The 12057-nt window shown below is 35.9% G+C and overlaps 1 protein-coding gene across 1 annotated transcript in view; it reads right to left on the reverse strand.

Moving 5' to 3' along the window:
• Nucleotides 1–12057, reverse strand: part of TENM3 (teneurin transmembrane protein 3) — a 1360315-nt gene that overhangs the window by 466127 nt on the left and 882131 nt on the right. The window lies entirely within an intron of this gene.

Consider the following 12057-nt stretch of genomic DNA (forward strand, 5'->3'; position numbering starts at 1 on the left):
ATTGCAGGAGAAAGGTCTTCCTAGCTTTAGCACAGATGATAGGAATTCTCAACCGCAACTTAACAATTTTGTTGATATATGCACCAGCAAATATATTATAAATCCCCCACCACAGCTTTGCAAAGCCAACGAATCCAACAGTAATAAACATAAAACATATGGAAAAGATCATGATTATTTTTTAAAGAAAACTAAACCTAATGACACTAAGAATATACACAAAGAGCTATTTTCAGACAGTATTTTTTATAAATGTTACCAACTTACAATGTTCTGAAGTTAACTATAAAATGATTTTCTGTTTTAATAATCAGGAATTCGGGAGTTTCTCACACATAAAGACTGAACATTAATAAATTAAATAGATACATGGAATAAAGCCCTTGACAATAACACCAGTATCTGAAAATCGTGTTTCATTCTTATCTTTTTTACATTCCAATTACGCTCACGTTTTACTGTCTGCCAAAAAGGGAAGGAAAAAAAAAGTACAGTATGTCCTGAACTGCACAACAGTTTTTGTTTCTAGAACTCCTCTTCAAACAAAAATCCAAACAGCCTACACAATTTTCCACTGAGCCTTTAATAATGCTGCAATTTTGCATGTGATAACAACTTAACAATAATGGATCAAATACAAAAAAAAAAGCACACTTCACTTCCCACATTTATGTAAATACTTTTTCCCCATGACAATTTTTTTTTTTTTTAATTTCACTATGCTTTCAGTATTTTACAAATGTAGGGTGAAGAAGCATTTGATCAGCATTTTTTTTTTTTTTTATTTCAAGAAAAAATAGGTGAAGTGTAAAAGCTCAGCATTTTCTGGGATTTTTTTCTTTCTAAATGGTAGGATAGAGTTAATTTTCTTCACAGTAGCTAGTATGGGGCTCTGTTCTCGATTTGTGACCAAACCATAGTTGATAACACAGTGATGTTTTAGGTGTTGCTGAGCAGTACTTATGCAGCATCATGTTTTTTTCTGCTTTCCACACTGCCCCACAAGTGACTGAGTGCATAAGGAGCTGAGCGATGACAGCTGACCTCAGCTGACCAAAGGGATATCCCACACCATAGGAGGTTGTGCTCAGCAATTAAAGGAGGAGGGGGAATGAGAGGATGTTCAGAGTTACAGTGTTTGTCTTCCTAGATAAGTTATGCATGATGAAACCCATTTTCCTGGAAACGGCTAAGTATCTACCTACTGATGGGAAGTAGTGAACCGGTTCCTTATTTTGCTTTGCTCAAGCACACAGTTTCTGCTTTATCTGTTAAACTGTCTTTACCTCAACCCATGAGTTTCCTCACTTTTACCCTTCTGATTCTCTTTCCCACCACACTGGGGCAGTAAGCAAGGGGCTGGGTGGGGCCTGGCTGCCTACTGGGCACAGCAACCAGCAAAATAATTCTTAATATTGTCTTCAAACTTGTGACAGGCAGAGATTAAGGAACAGGATAACCATCCTATTTTTAGCTTCTGAGGAAAACTGAGTGCATGTTAGATTAGATCATGATACTGATTGGCTCTACAGTTTTAAATACATTCCATATTTTATTAAATTTTTGAAATATCTTTTATATTTATATATATAATAAAATGAACACATAGCTTGACAGTGCAGTCAATATAAACATGAAAGAAGCTTAAATACTAAAATACCATTGTAGCAGTATGGTGCAAGATACTGGAAAACCAAAGGTTCAGTATTAAAAATCCTCTAATGTATGGTGACCAGTTACCAAATCATTTATTCACACCATTTGAGAACCTATGTGCTTTTTATAAACAAGCATAAAACCAAATACAAGCCCCCCTCATTTGTGTCTAATTTCCTAATGTCTAAGCATCACTATTTTTGTCATCAGTATATGTGCACCATAGATCTCTGTATAGTCTGCTTCAGAAATTCTGAAGCCCAGACAGCAAAGAAGCTTGAAGGTAAACTTGAAAATGTTAATGTGTACAGATCTATGGCAACAAGCTTAAAATTCATACTTATGTTTTCTATATGCAGAATCAGTTGCAGGAATTTAATCTTTCACCTCTGGAGGGTCAGCTAATGAGCAATGACTTCACAACTGTCAATAATAGATATTTAAATTCAAGAAAAAGGAACCCTGCTCTCTTGTAACTCTGCTCTCTTCAATATTTCCTATTTTTAAATTTAGGTGACCCTGTGCTCAAAATTCTTCCCTTCATGATTTCAATTCTTAGGTGCCTAACTGTCCTGATTCACTTCACTCGTATTTCTGAATATATTCTTAGCATTGCACACTTGAAAGTCAAGCTTGACGACACTCACTGCCAACATATTTAACTCCCTTTGATGCTCTGATCTTCATTTACTGAAGCATGATCAAAGAGTGCTGCCGTCAGAAACTCAGGAAGGAAAACTGAAAATAGCAGCCAGTTAAGGTCTAACAAATAGCAATGGAGGATCATCCGTGATCAGGTCCTTCTGAGGTGCTCAGGTATAGAATCATTCAGTTTCACTGGAATCAGTCAGATTTATCAGTCTGCTGGTTTTAATGGGAAATGTACTATTTAGCAGAGGAGTTCTGATCAGTCATTTGAAACTTCAAAAACTGGACTCTTAATCTATAGTAGTTCAGCTCATGCACAGACTCTCCCAACAGACCTGGGACAAGAATCCCCGCATCTGCCGTGTCAGAAAAGGAAGTGGAAGTTACTATTATCGGAATGTGTAGCCGCCAATCTTCAAGAAAATTAAAATTTCATCTAAATGTTCCTAACTAGCTTCTAGAAGTAGACAACTGGAGGTTATATACCATGACCCTAGTACAGACAAAAGGACAGCAATACAGTTGCCTGGACTCACCTGCCCTTCCAGGAGGCAGCAGGTCTCCCACAGGTCCTAATCCTCATGGGACAGGACATATATGGCTGCGCAATGGCATCAGGTTTTGCAATCCATCAGAGGCAGTGATTCTTGCTTAACACCCACACAAAGTCAGTGGAATATTTATTATACGTACTCAGATAGAACCTTTCATCCCACAGAAAAAATGCAAAATAAAAGAGATGGTACACCATCAATGCTATTTTATGTATAAGCGATTCAGAAAAGCTCATAAAACTTTACTGCTGCCTGCCAGATAAAACAGTGAAATGATCCAGCACATCTATTTCTTTGACTATCAACTTCAAAGGTCTTAACTTGGAACTTGAGTGATTATATTGCTATGTTAACATCTATGAGACACCACACGTTGATTTGAGCTGGGGAAGAATACATTGCACACCTGAAAATTAGTTTTCACTTTCAGGATACTGAACTGGAACTTCATCTCCACTCAGTTGCATGTGGAGATGGTAAAAATGGGTAGTGAGTTTTTCCATACATTCTCTCTCCAACTTTGTTGGTAAGGACTCTTGAAACCCCTAAGTAAGAATGACTTAAGTGTTTGTAAATCAAGAAGGAGCTAACATAAGGTAGAGCTGATGCTGTTATTTAACAAACAGCAATTGAGGGCACAGAAACAACGCAGGTAAAAAACCTTCTCACAAAATGTGACCCTCCACATAGGATTTCGGTAAGTTAAATGGAACAGAGGGGATAGGGCTAGACATTTATCATCCTCTCAGAGAAGCATCCTAGTTACTTATGTGAGTAGTGCTCTTTTGTAAATTGTATTTGAGTCATGTCCCTAGACACAGCTGGAAAGAGTCCTGAGCCAAAGATCATGTAGGGCATTTTTATTTACTAGTTTATTGAGTTGAATCACTGGCACAATTGATCCAAAGTTCTTGGTAACAAATGAATTAGCAACAGCTAAGATTTGCTGTTATTCTACAGAGAATAAATAATGCTAGGTTCTCAGCACCAGCCTCATTCAGTATGAATGAATGGACGTGACAGTCTACTGCAGCAGTAGTCTGCTATCATAATGCCAGCCATGTGCAGAACTGGAGACCACAGATCACAGCATTGCTATTAAGAACAGTAAACAACTGTCTAAAATTTGAACACATTTCTTGGGTCCAGATAAATCCACTCAGGTACAATTCATGTAAAAAATAAAAATAATTAAAGAATGCTTTTATAGAAATATATTGGTTTGTATACATATCTATGTTTTTATATATACATATAAAACTATAATCATACATATAGTCTGAATAGAAAAGTTTGCATAGAACAAGTACCTATTAAATACTGTATTTATGTATAGTTAGTCATATATGTGTATATATTTGTATATACATCTATAGATTTATACATCTGTTATATATAATAACATATATCATGTTCTGTACAAACTTCTTATATTGTGACAAAACCAGCACTCTCTATACGCATGTATTATTTTATAAGCTTGTCACAGTAAAACCCAATAACATAACTGTATATTAGTAATAAAGCTTGACCTCCTTCTACACAGCATGTAGTTTTTATTTAATTGGAACAGAAATATACCTATATGGTCTCTACAGAACCTCAACGTGTTGTTAATTAACTTCGTTATTAACAGTGATGTACATCCCCTAGAGCTCGTGACAGTAAAATTGAGCAATAGTTTTGAAAGGCAGCCTTGGAATATGTAACATTTTAATCTTAAAATGTCATTACTTAGAAACTATTCAGTTTCTCATGAGTGACTTTTTCTGTCAAACATTGTTTAGTGCATTTTCTATTATATCCTTTCCATTGAACAGATTCTTAACATACTATTTTCATGTTCACAGTATTACTGTAAAACCTGCTGAGATGCAGCCTCACAGCTATGAAGATGCCAATTACCTGTCATACATGCTTATAATAATTGGTGTCATAGAAGTAAGACAGCAAAAAGTAACTTTAAAGAACAGGTCTCCCTGTTATACAATGCAAAACATGTTAAAAACAGGTAATTAGAGCGCTGTGCACCCCTTTTCGTATCAAATCTGACATTGCTTAAATTAGTAGCAAATATGAATGTCATGCTATAAGTACTGGTGGTTCTGAACAAAAGACCTCTTTATTCAATTACTCTTCACCCATACCATGCAAATTTTTCAACTTCACAATACTTTATCCTGAGATACACAGAGCCCACTATCCAAAACAAACAGAAATACAAACCACACTTTCACTGTGGAATGATTACTGAACCTTTCTTTTCAGAAGGAAAGAGTAAAACATGCAAGAAAAACAGTGCTTAAGGTAAAAGATTTTAAAAGTGACTGCAATATTTAATTGCTTAAGTTATTGTGAACAAGACTACATCAATTTCTGCGCTTTAATTTACTTCTCAACAAAGCGTTGGATAAGCATAAACCCACAATGTGCTTTATTTTTTCAACTTGGATTTATTCCTTAAAAAGAAAATATTTTCTGTTTACACAGAATACAATTAGTTTTGCTGCTGTCAGCACTATGAGAAATGCATCCTATCTAGCAAGGTTGTTCGTCCAAAATTACCATTGCACATTCTTGAGAAGTCAGAAGATGACTCTGTGTATATGAAGACAATCTTAGGAATGTAAAGACTACATCTTCACACTTACTTTAGATTAAGTTGTATCATCATTATGATTGTATGCATAGACCACTTTTCTACTGCTCCCTTGATTCTGTATGCTGAGATCATGGTAAACATTTACTGATGATCATGATGAACACAAAGCTGAGAATGGCCAATGTGAATGGAATGATAGGACAAGAAGCTTTTTACCACAGATTTTTGCTGAATGCTTAGCAAGATAGATTTTGACAGCTCTGAGAGAAACCTAATATATTTGAAAGCCAGTTGTCAATGTCAATATTCAGGTCTGTGCCATCTAAAATCTCAAATTATTGTTAATTAAACAGAGTCTGGCTTTTAAAAGAACTCTATTTTATCACAGATTAATCAAAGAGTTAACATTTTAATCAGTTCAGAGATTAAATTTTGGCCCATCAAAGGAAGTACTTCTAACAAGAGCCAATAAAATGCTGAAAATGAATGTTTTGCAATATCAAGTCTTTCACAACTAAGATCCCAGCTCAAGCATGCAACTTTTTTGAGTGTTTTTTGTTCCCTCATTCCAGCTGCCAACATCACTGACGGTGGTACATAGATTTCACCAGATCCATGTGTACACCAGAGATATGATCAAACAGTCTCTTACATGCTACTCTAAACCATCAAACTCTTTTCTTCCCCTCCAAAATCCTAAGTTGTCTCATTTCTCTATCATGTTTTATCTAAGTATTATCTGTGTGATATCTATTTATCTATTTCTATTGTAATGAGAAACTGGATTTCCTACGAATAATTTAATTTGTATTTTGTCATGTACTTCCACCAATTCTGCAAGCTATGCAGAAATATAATCACTGTCTGGTAGGTGATCAGGTCAGTATTAGGTAAGTTGGAATTAGAACAGAAAATTCAGTGAAAACTGCTATGTCATGTATCTTAGAGGTAACATAAAAGCCTCAAATAAATAAAAATGAATTGAATAGAATGTAATTTATTCTTTTCAGAGATTTCTTGCAATGAATGTCACAAAAGTAATATCCTAGTCAAAGTTATTTTTGAAATATGCAAAGTCAAATGAGACCTTGTTCACTAAAACTAATCACCGTAGGATAAATCTGCGTGTGGTTTTGGATGTAATGTTCTTTGCACTTTTTATTTTTTTAAAGTCTTTTCAGAAAGGTGTAAAACAGTAAGGATGAGAAGAGGGGCTAAGACTTTAAAGGTTTTGACAGTTTGCTCTTCAACACCTATAACTGAATTTGCTGAAAGAAACCAAGTGAAATACTTAAAAAGCTTATGCTGATCTGCAAACATTTGCCTCAAGCACATATTTTATATTTTTTTTTATCAAACTTCTCAATAGTACTTTGCAAAGATGTAAATTTTGTCTCCATCTTATTTTGGAACTTTTGAAGAGAACACGTAAAAGAGGGCAGGCCTTAAAATCCAAGAAGTGTTTTGGAGAAAATCAGTACCCTAGACAAATATGGTTACTGATAGACACTGGTGGGATATAATTGCCCTTGTCAACCTTGAACACACAGCAACTAAGTATGAGGAGGAAAAAGGTCAATATTACACCAACTGTGCACTTAACTACAGTGTTTCTGTGTTCACGTGGAGAACAAAAAAATCAATTTATTGTGCAAGAGCTACAATCCTTTCAGAATTCAGTCAATCCACTGATTTATTAATGCTGTTGATTACACTGAACTAAACATATAATATGAAGACTTGCCATGTCAAAATGTAACTCCCAGTTTCCAGATTAAAGATTTGATTTTCCTCTTTGGGATGTGAATTATCCTCAAGACCAAATCTACTAATGTAAATGGGAATGCTATGAAAATATCTATGCCAGTTATATTTCTCTAAGTCTGCAGAAAAGTGCTTGGTATTGCTTTTTACTTTCATATTTAAATATTTATACACAGAAACCCCTTTTCTAGGATCTGAGACAAGACGGACACAAAATATAATTGCAATTAGAGATATGCTGAGCTTCCAAAAAAAATATATCTGGAGACTAAGTCATGAAGAATACCTGCTGATTTCTGGGTAGTGTGGGTACTTAACTCACCTGCATGCTGTGCATCTAGTTACTGTTTGTATTTCACAGGAGAGATCCATTACCCATATCAATAGTGGGCAACCAATTATAACTAGAACATATTACTTCAACTATCATAATATATTAGGTTGCAAGTGGCAAATTATGAAGATGATCTATGATAATTAAAGCAAACCTGGAACAAGTTATGCACGTGCGTGATTCATCACAATACATTACGTGCAAAAACCAATAGTAACTGCCACATTAGGTAGACTGAAGTCTTCAGCTTCCTCCTGCAGTCTGCAGTGACAGGAACATCAAAGAACAGCTTTCATTGTTTACCCTGAAGTACTAATGCTTCTGCCTTCGAACTATGATTTTTACTGGAAGAATTTCTATTCTCCGAATAGCAAATATATACTTTGCTTTTTACCCTACAGATGTACACATTATTTTGAGTAAAACACCAATAGAAAAGAAGATGAGAATGTAGTGTTTGCTTCAGTGGAAAACGGGTATTCTGAAAAAGTTTGCTCACAGACTATACCCAATTTATGTCTTTTAATTGGTCTGAAGAAATTCGTGTGTTTCCTGTAAAAGAAAGCAAAATCTGATTAACTTTTTTCAATGCAGACTCAACTAATACAGGCAAGAATCAATGAGTTCAGCTGGAATGTGGGAAAACAATGATGTCTGAAAGGATTTTTAGATAAGGTCTCATTCTTATGTGCACATTACAGAATTAGAAACCTAATTCAGGTGTCTGCACTAAGGCATACTGAACATACATTGCCAACAAAACAACAAAAGTCAGTGAACATGGCATAAATGGCATGGCATTTAATTTCATTTTACATGCTGAAAGAGTATGGCTTTATATGCATTACTGTTTTTACTCTCCATTGATATTAATGAAAGTTTTTCTACTAATCTGAATCAGCTAGTTAGATACTACATAATAACAATAAATAGGAAGTCCTGATAATGTCACAACTCCTCCCCAAATTGTAAACCCAACAAAAATCCATGTGTGCTCCACAGCACTTGCAGTCTGAAAAAAAATTATATTTAGATGTAGGTGACACTAGAAAGTGAAGTGAATAGAAACTGAAGGATTGAAATCAAGACAATTTAGTTTTAATACTCTTTGAAGTTTATTTTGTATGCAAGTTTTCACTCAGCTACATAGTAAAGTAACTTGCTCAGTTGATGTGGGGTGAACGTTGGACACTGTCTACCTGGATTTCTCCAAGCCTTTCAATATGGTTTCCCACAGCTTCTTCCTACAGAAACTGATGTGTCACAACCTGTCACAAATGGGGCTCTCCAGGGATCAGTACTGGGTACAATGTCATTCGAAGTCTTCACAAATGATCTGGATGATGGAATCTAGTGTACCCTGATGAATTTCTGTGATGACACCAAACTGAATGGAGAAATTGGCACTTTGGAAGGGAAAACCACCCTACAGGATGATCTGGCTAGGCTGAAAGAGTGGGCTAACAAGAAGCTTAAGAAGTTCAACAAGAACAAATGTAAGGTCTTGCACCTGGTAAACATCCAAGAGTACAGCACAGGCTGGGACTTACCCAACTGGGGGGCACCTGTGTGGAAAAGGTTGTGGAAGTCCTGGTGGACAGCAAGCTCAATATGAATAAACAGTATGCTGCTGTGGCAAAGAAAGCTAACAGGATGCTGGATTACATGAACAAGGGCATCACCAGCAGAGACAAAGAAGTCATTATCCACTCTATTCAGGCCACACCTGGAATACTGTGTTCAGTTTTGGTCCTTACTATCCAAGAAAGATGTGGACAGGCTGGAAAGAGTCTAGAGAAGGCCACAAAGATGATAAAAGGACTGGGAAGCCTGCTCTATGAGGAAAAACTGAGAAAGCTGAGTTTTTCAGTCTGGAGAAAAGGCTCAGGTGACACTTCATCACCATGTTACAGTATTTAAAGGATAGCTAAAAAAAAGATGGAGACTCCCTTTTTACAAGTAGTCACATGGAAGAGATGAAGAGTAGTGGGTGCAAGTTTACTCCTGGTGAGGTTTCAACTGGACACTAGAGGAAAATTTTTTCACAATGAGAACAATCAGACATTTGAATAATGTCCCCAGGGAAGTGGTGGATTTTCAGCTTTGGACACTTTTAAGATCTGGCTGGACAGGGTACTGCACCATCTAGTCTAGAAAATGCTTTGCCTAGAAATGTTGGACCAGATGATCCTTGAGGTGCCTTCTAAGCTGGTATTCTATAATGCTATGATTCTATTGAAAAATATATATAACTATTGAGGCTGCAAGCCTATTTTTCCTTCCTTAAGATGATGATTTTTAAAGATAGTCTCTCTCTTTTCCTCTCATAAAGAGCAAGCAAATAAAGATTACTTATTCCACGGCAATTGTGTAGCATTGAAGTTTTAGGGTTGCAATTTTACATCACTGTAATTTGCTGTATTTCAACTCAACACTGTTAATTAAGGTTATTTTAAAAAGTGCATCACTATTATACTGTGACCTCCTTTATTAAAAAAAGTTTGGGGAATCTCTCCAGGAACACATAATTCTACAGTCATGTCTGGTAAACTACTTCAAGAGAGAGAGATATTTGTTTGAAACAGCTGTGAATAGTACACAGAAGCAGAATGAGTGAAAAGGTATCACTGGGAATTGTGTGAAAATAAATACCCCTTTTTAGAAGTTCAAAATGGTGGATTCTAAATTCTGGTTAGAAAAAGAACCTAAGACTCTCTGTGATTAGTTCTCTAAAAGTACCAGCTAAAGTCTCAGTCAAAAAAAGCAGCATTAAAACGTTAGAAATTATTAGAGAAAAAAAAACCAACCCCACAGCAGGAAACTTTTTTTAGTGCTATAAATTCACCCACTGTATATTCATGTTGAATACTGAATTTCTGATCACTGCATCTCAAAAAAATGCATCCAACCTAGGAAAGAGGCAGAAAAGACAGGAAGAAAATGGAAGGATTTTGAAGTTGCTCCACAATGGAAGAAAGTGGAATCAACCAGTTTTTCAGCTTGCAAAACAGATAATTGAAGGATACAATAAAGGCCTATGTAATGATATATAGGGAATTCTTAAGACTACGACATTAGAACAGGGATCTCTCAATTCAAGTAGCATAACAGAAACTCTAACAAACAAATGCAAAGATTTGCTAAACAAAACACAACTGTGCAAGCTGCCATCACAAGATTATACAGACCAAATGAATGAATTCAAAAGGCCTATGGATTAATTGATACCTATTAATTATAACAACCCAAATCTGAACTCTGACATTACAACACTTTCAGCCACTCACTGCCAAGTGGTGGGGAGAGAATATACAGGGAAGAGTTGCCCAGAAATGCTCCTTGTACTCTTTCTTTAGATGTCTCCTACTTGCTCCACTAAATGTGTATCTTATGCACCAAAAGTAAATCACGTTAAACTAACCCAGCTGCTCCCTTTAATAAAATTCCTGTTTTATTTCTGGAAATAGAAAATACAATAGCTCTCACCCATCACCATTACTAAACTGATGAAATGATACATTAACTGATTTCAGGGTAATAGAAGTTAGGTAAGGAATTGTCTAAAGCAGAGATACCTGCTGGAAGTGGTGAAAGACAGACATAGAGGAGTTTTGCAGAACCTGATTTTTTAGTTATGTGATTTAATACTTTCACTAGTGGTCTTGGCAGAAAAAAATAGTAGGAGCATGCTGATGAAATTTATTGATAACACAATGTCAATGGAGGTACTCCAATACAGAAGAGAACCGTTATCTCGTAAAGGAAACAACAGATGACCTTGAGGACTGATCTAATAGAAATGGAATGATCTTTAAAAGCAGGTAATGCAAGATTATCTATAAAAATAATTCTGTTAGGAACTGGAAGCTAAATATCTGGAAACAACTGAGATGAACCCCTTTCATTAGTTGATTTCAAGATGATCATACACCCTGATACAACAGTGTAAAAGCTAATGAACAGTAAAGGCTAATAAAGTCTCAATTTTTTTGATACACCCTTTCAGTTCCCTGTTTTATCCTGAAGCTTCTTACATAGTATGATTTACCCATATTTCCTAGTATTAATGTGCAAAATAACCGTAGAATCATAGAATCATGGAATCATAGAATAGTTAGTTGGAAAGGACCTTAAGATCATCTACTTCCAACCCCTCTGACATGGGCAGGGACACCACACACTAAACTATGTCACCCAAGACTCCATCCAACCTGACTTTGAACACCACCATGGATGGAGCATTCACAGCTTCCTTGGGCAACCCATTCCAGTGCCTCACCACCCCCACAGTAAAGAACTTCTTCCTTATATCTAACCTGAACTCCCCCTGTTTAAGTTTGAACCCATTATCCCTTGTCCTATCACTACAGTCCCTCCCCAGCATCCTTTTAGCCCCCCTTCAGCCCTTCAGATACTGGATGTCATCAATGTCCCAATCCCTCTTTGCTCATATAATCAGCTTTATTTTTTTTTTTTTTTTAAATGTTTGCTTGGTTCTA

The sequence above is a fragment of the Pezoporus flaviventris genome, unplaced genomic scaffold, assembly GCF_033815535.1.
Source record: "Pezoporus flaviventris isolate CSIRO_AGI_PZ_B2104156 unplaced genomic scaffold, CSIRO_AGI_Pfla_v1 ptg000002l, whole genome shotgun sequence".
In the NCBI taxonomy this organism is placed as follows: Eukaryota; Metazoa; Chordata; class Aves; order Psittaciformes; family Psittacidae; genus Pezoporus; species Pezoporus flaviventris.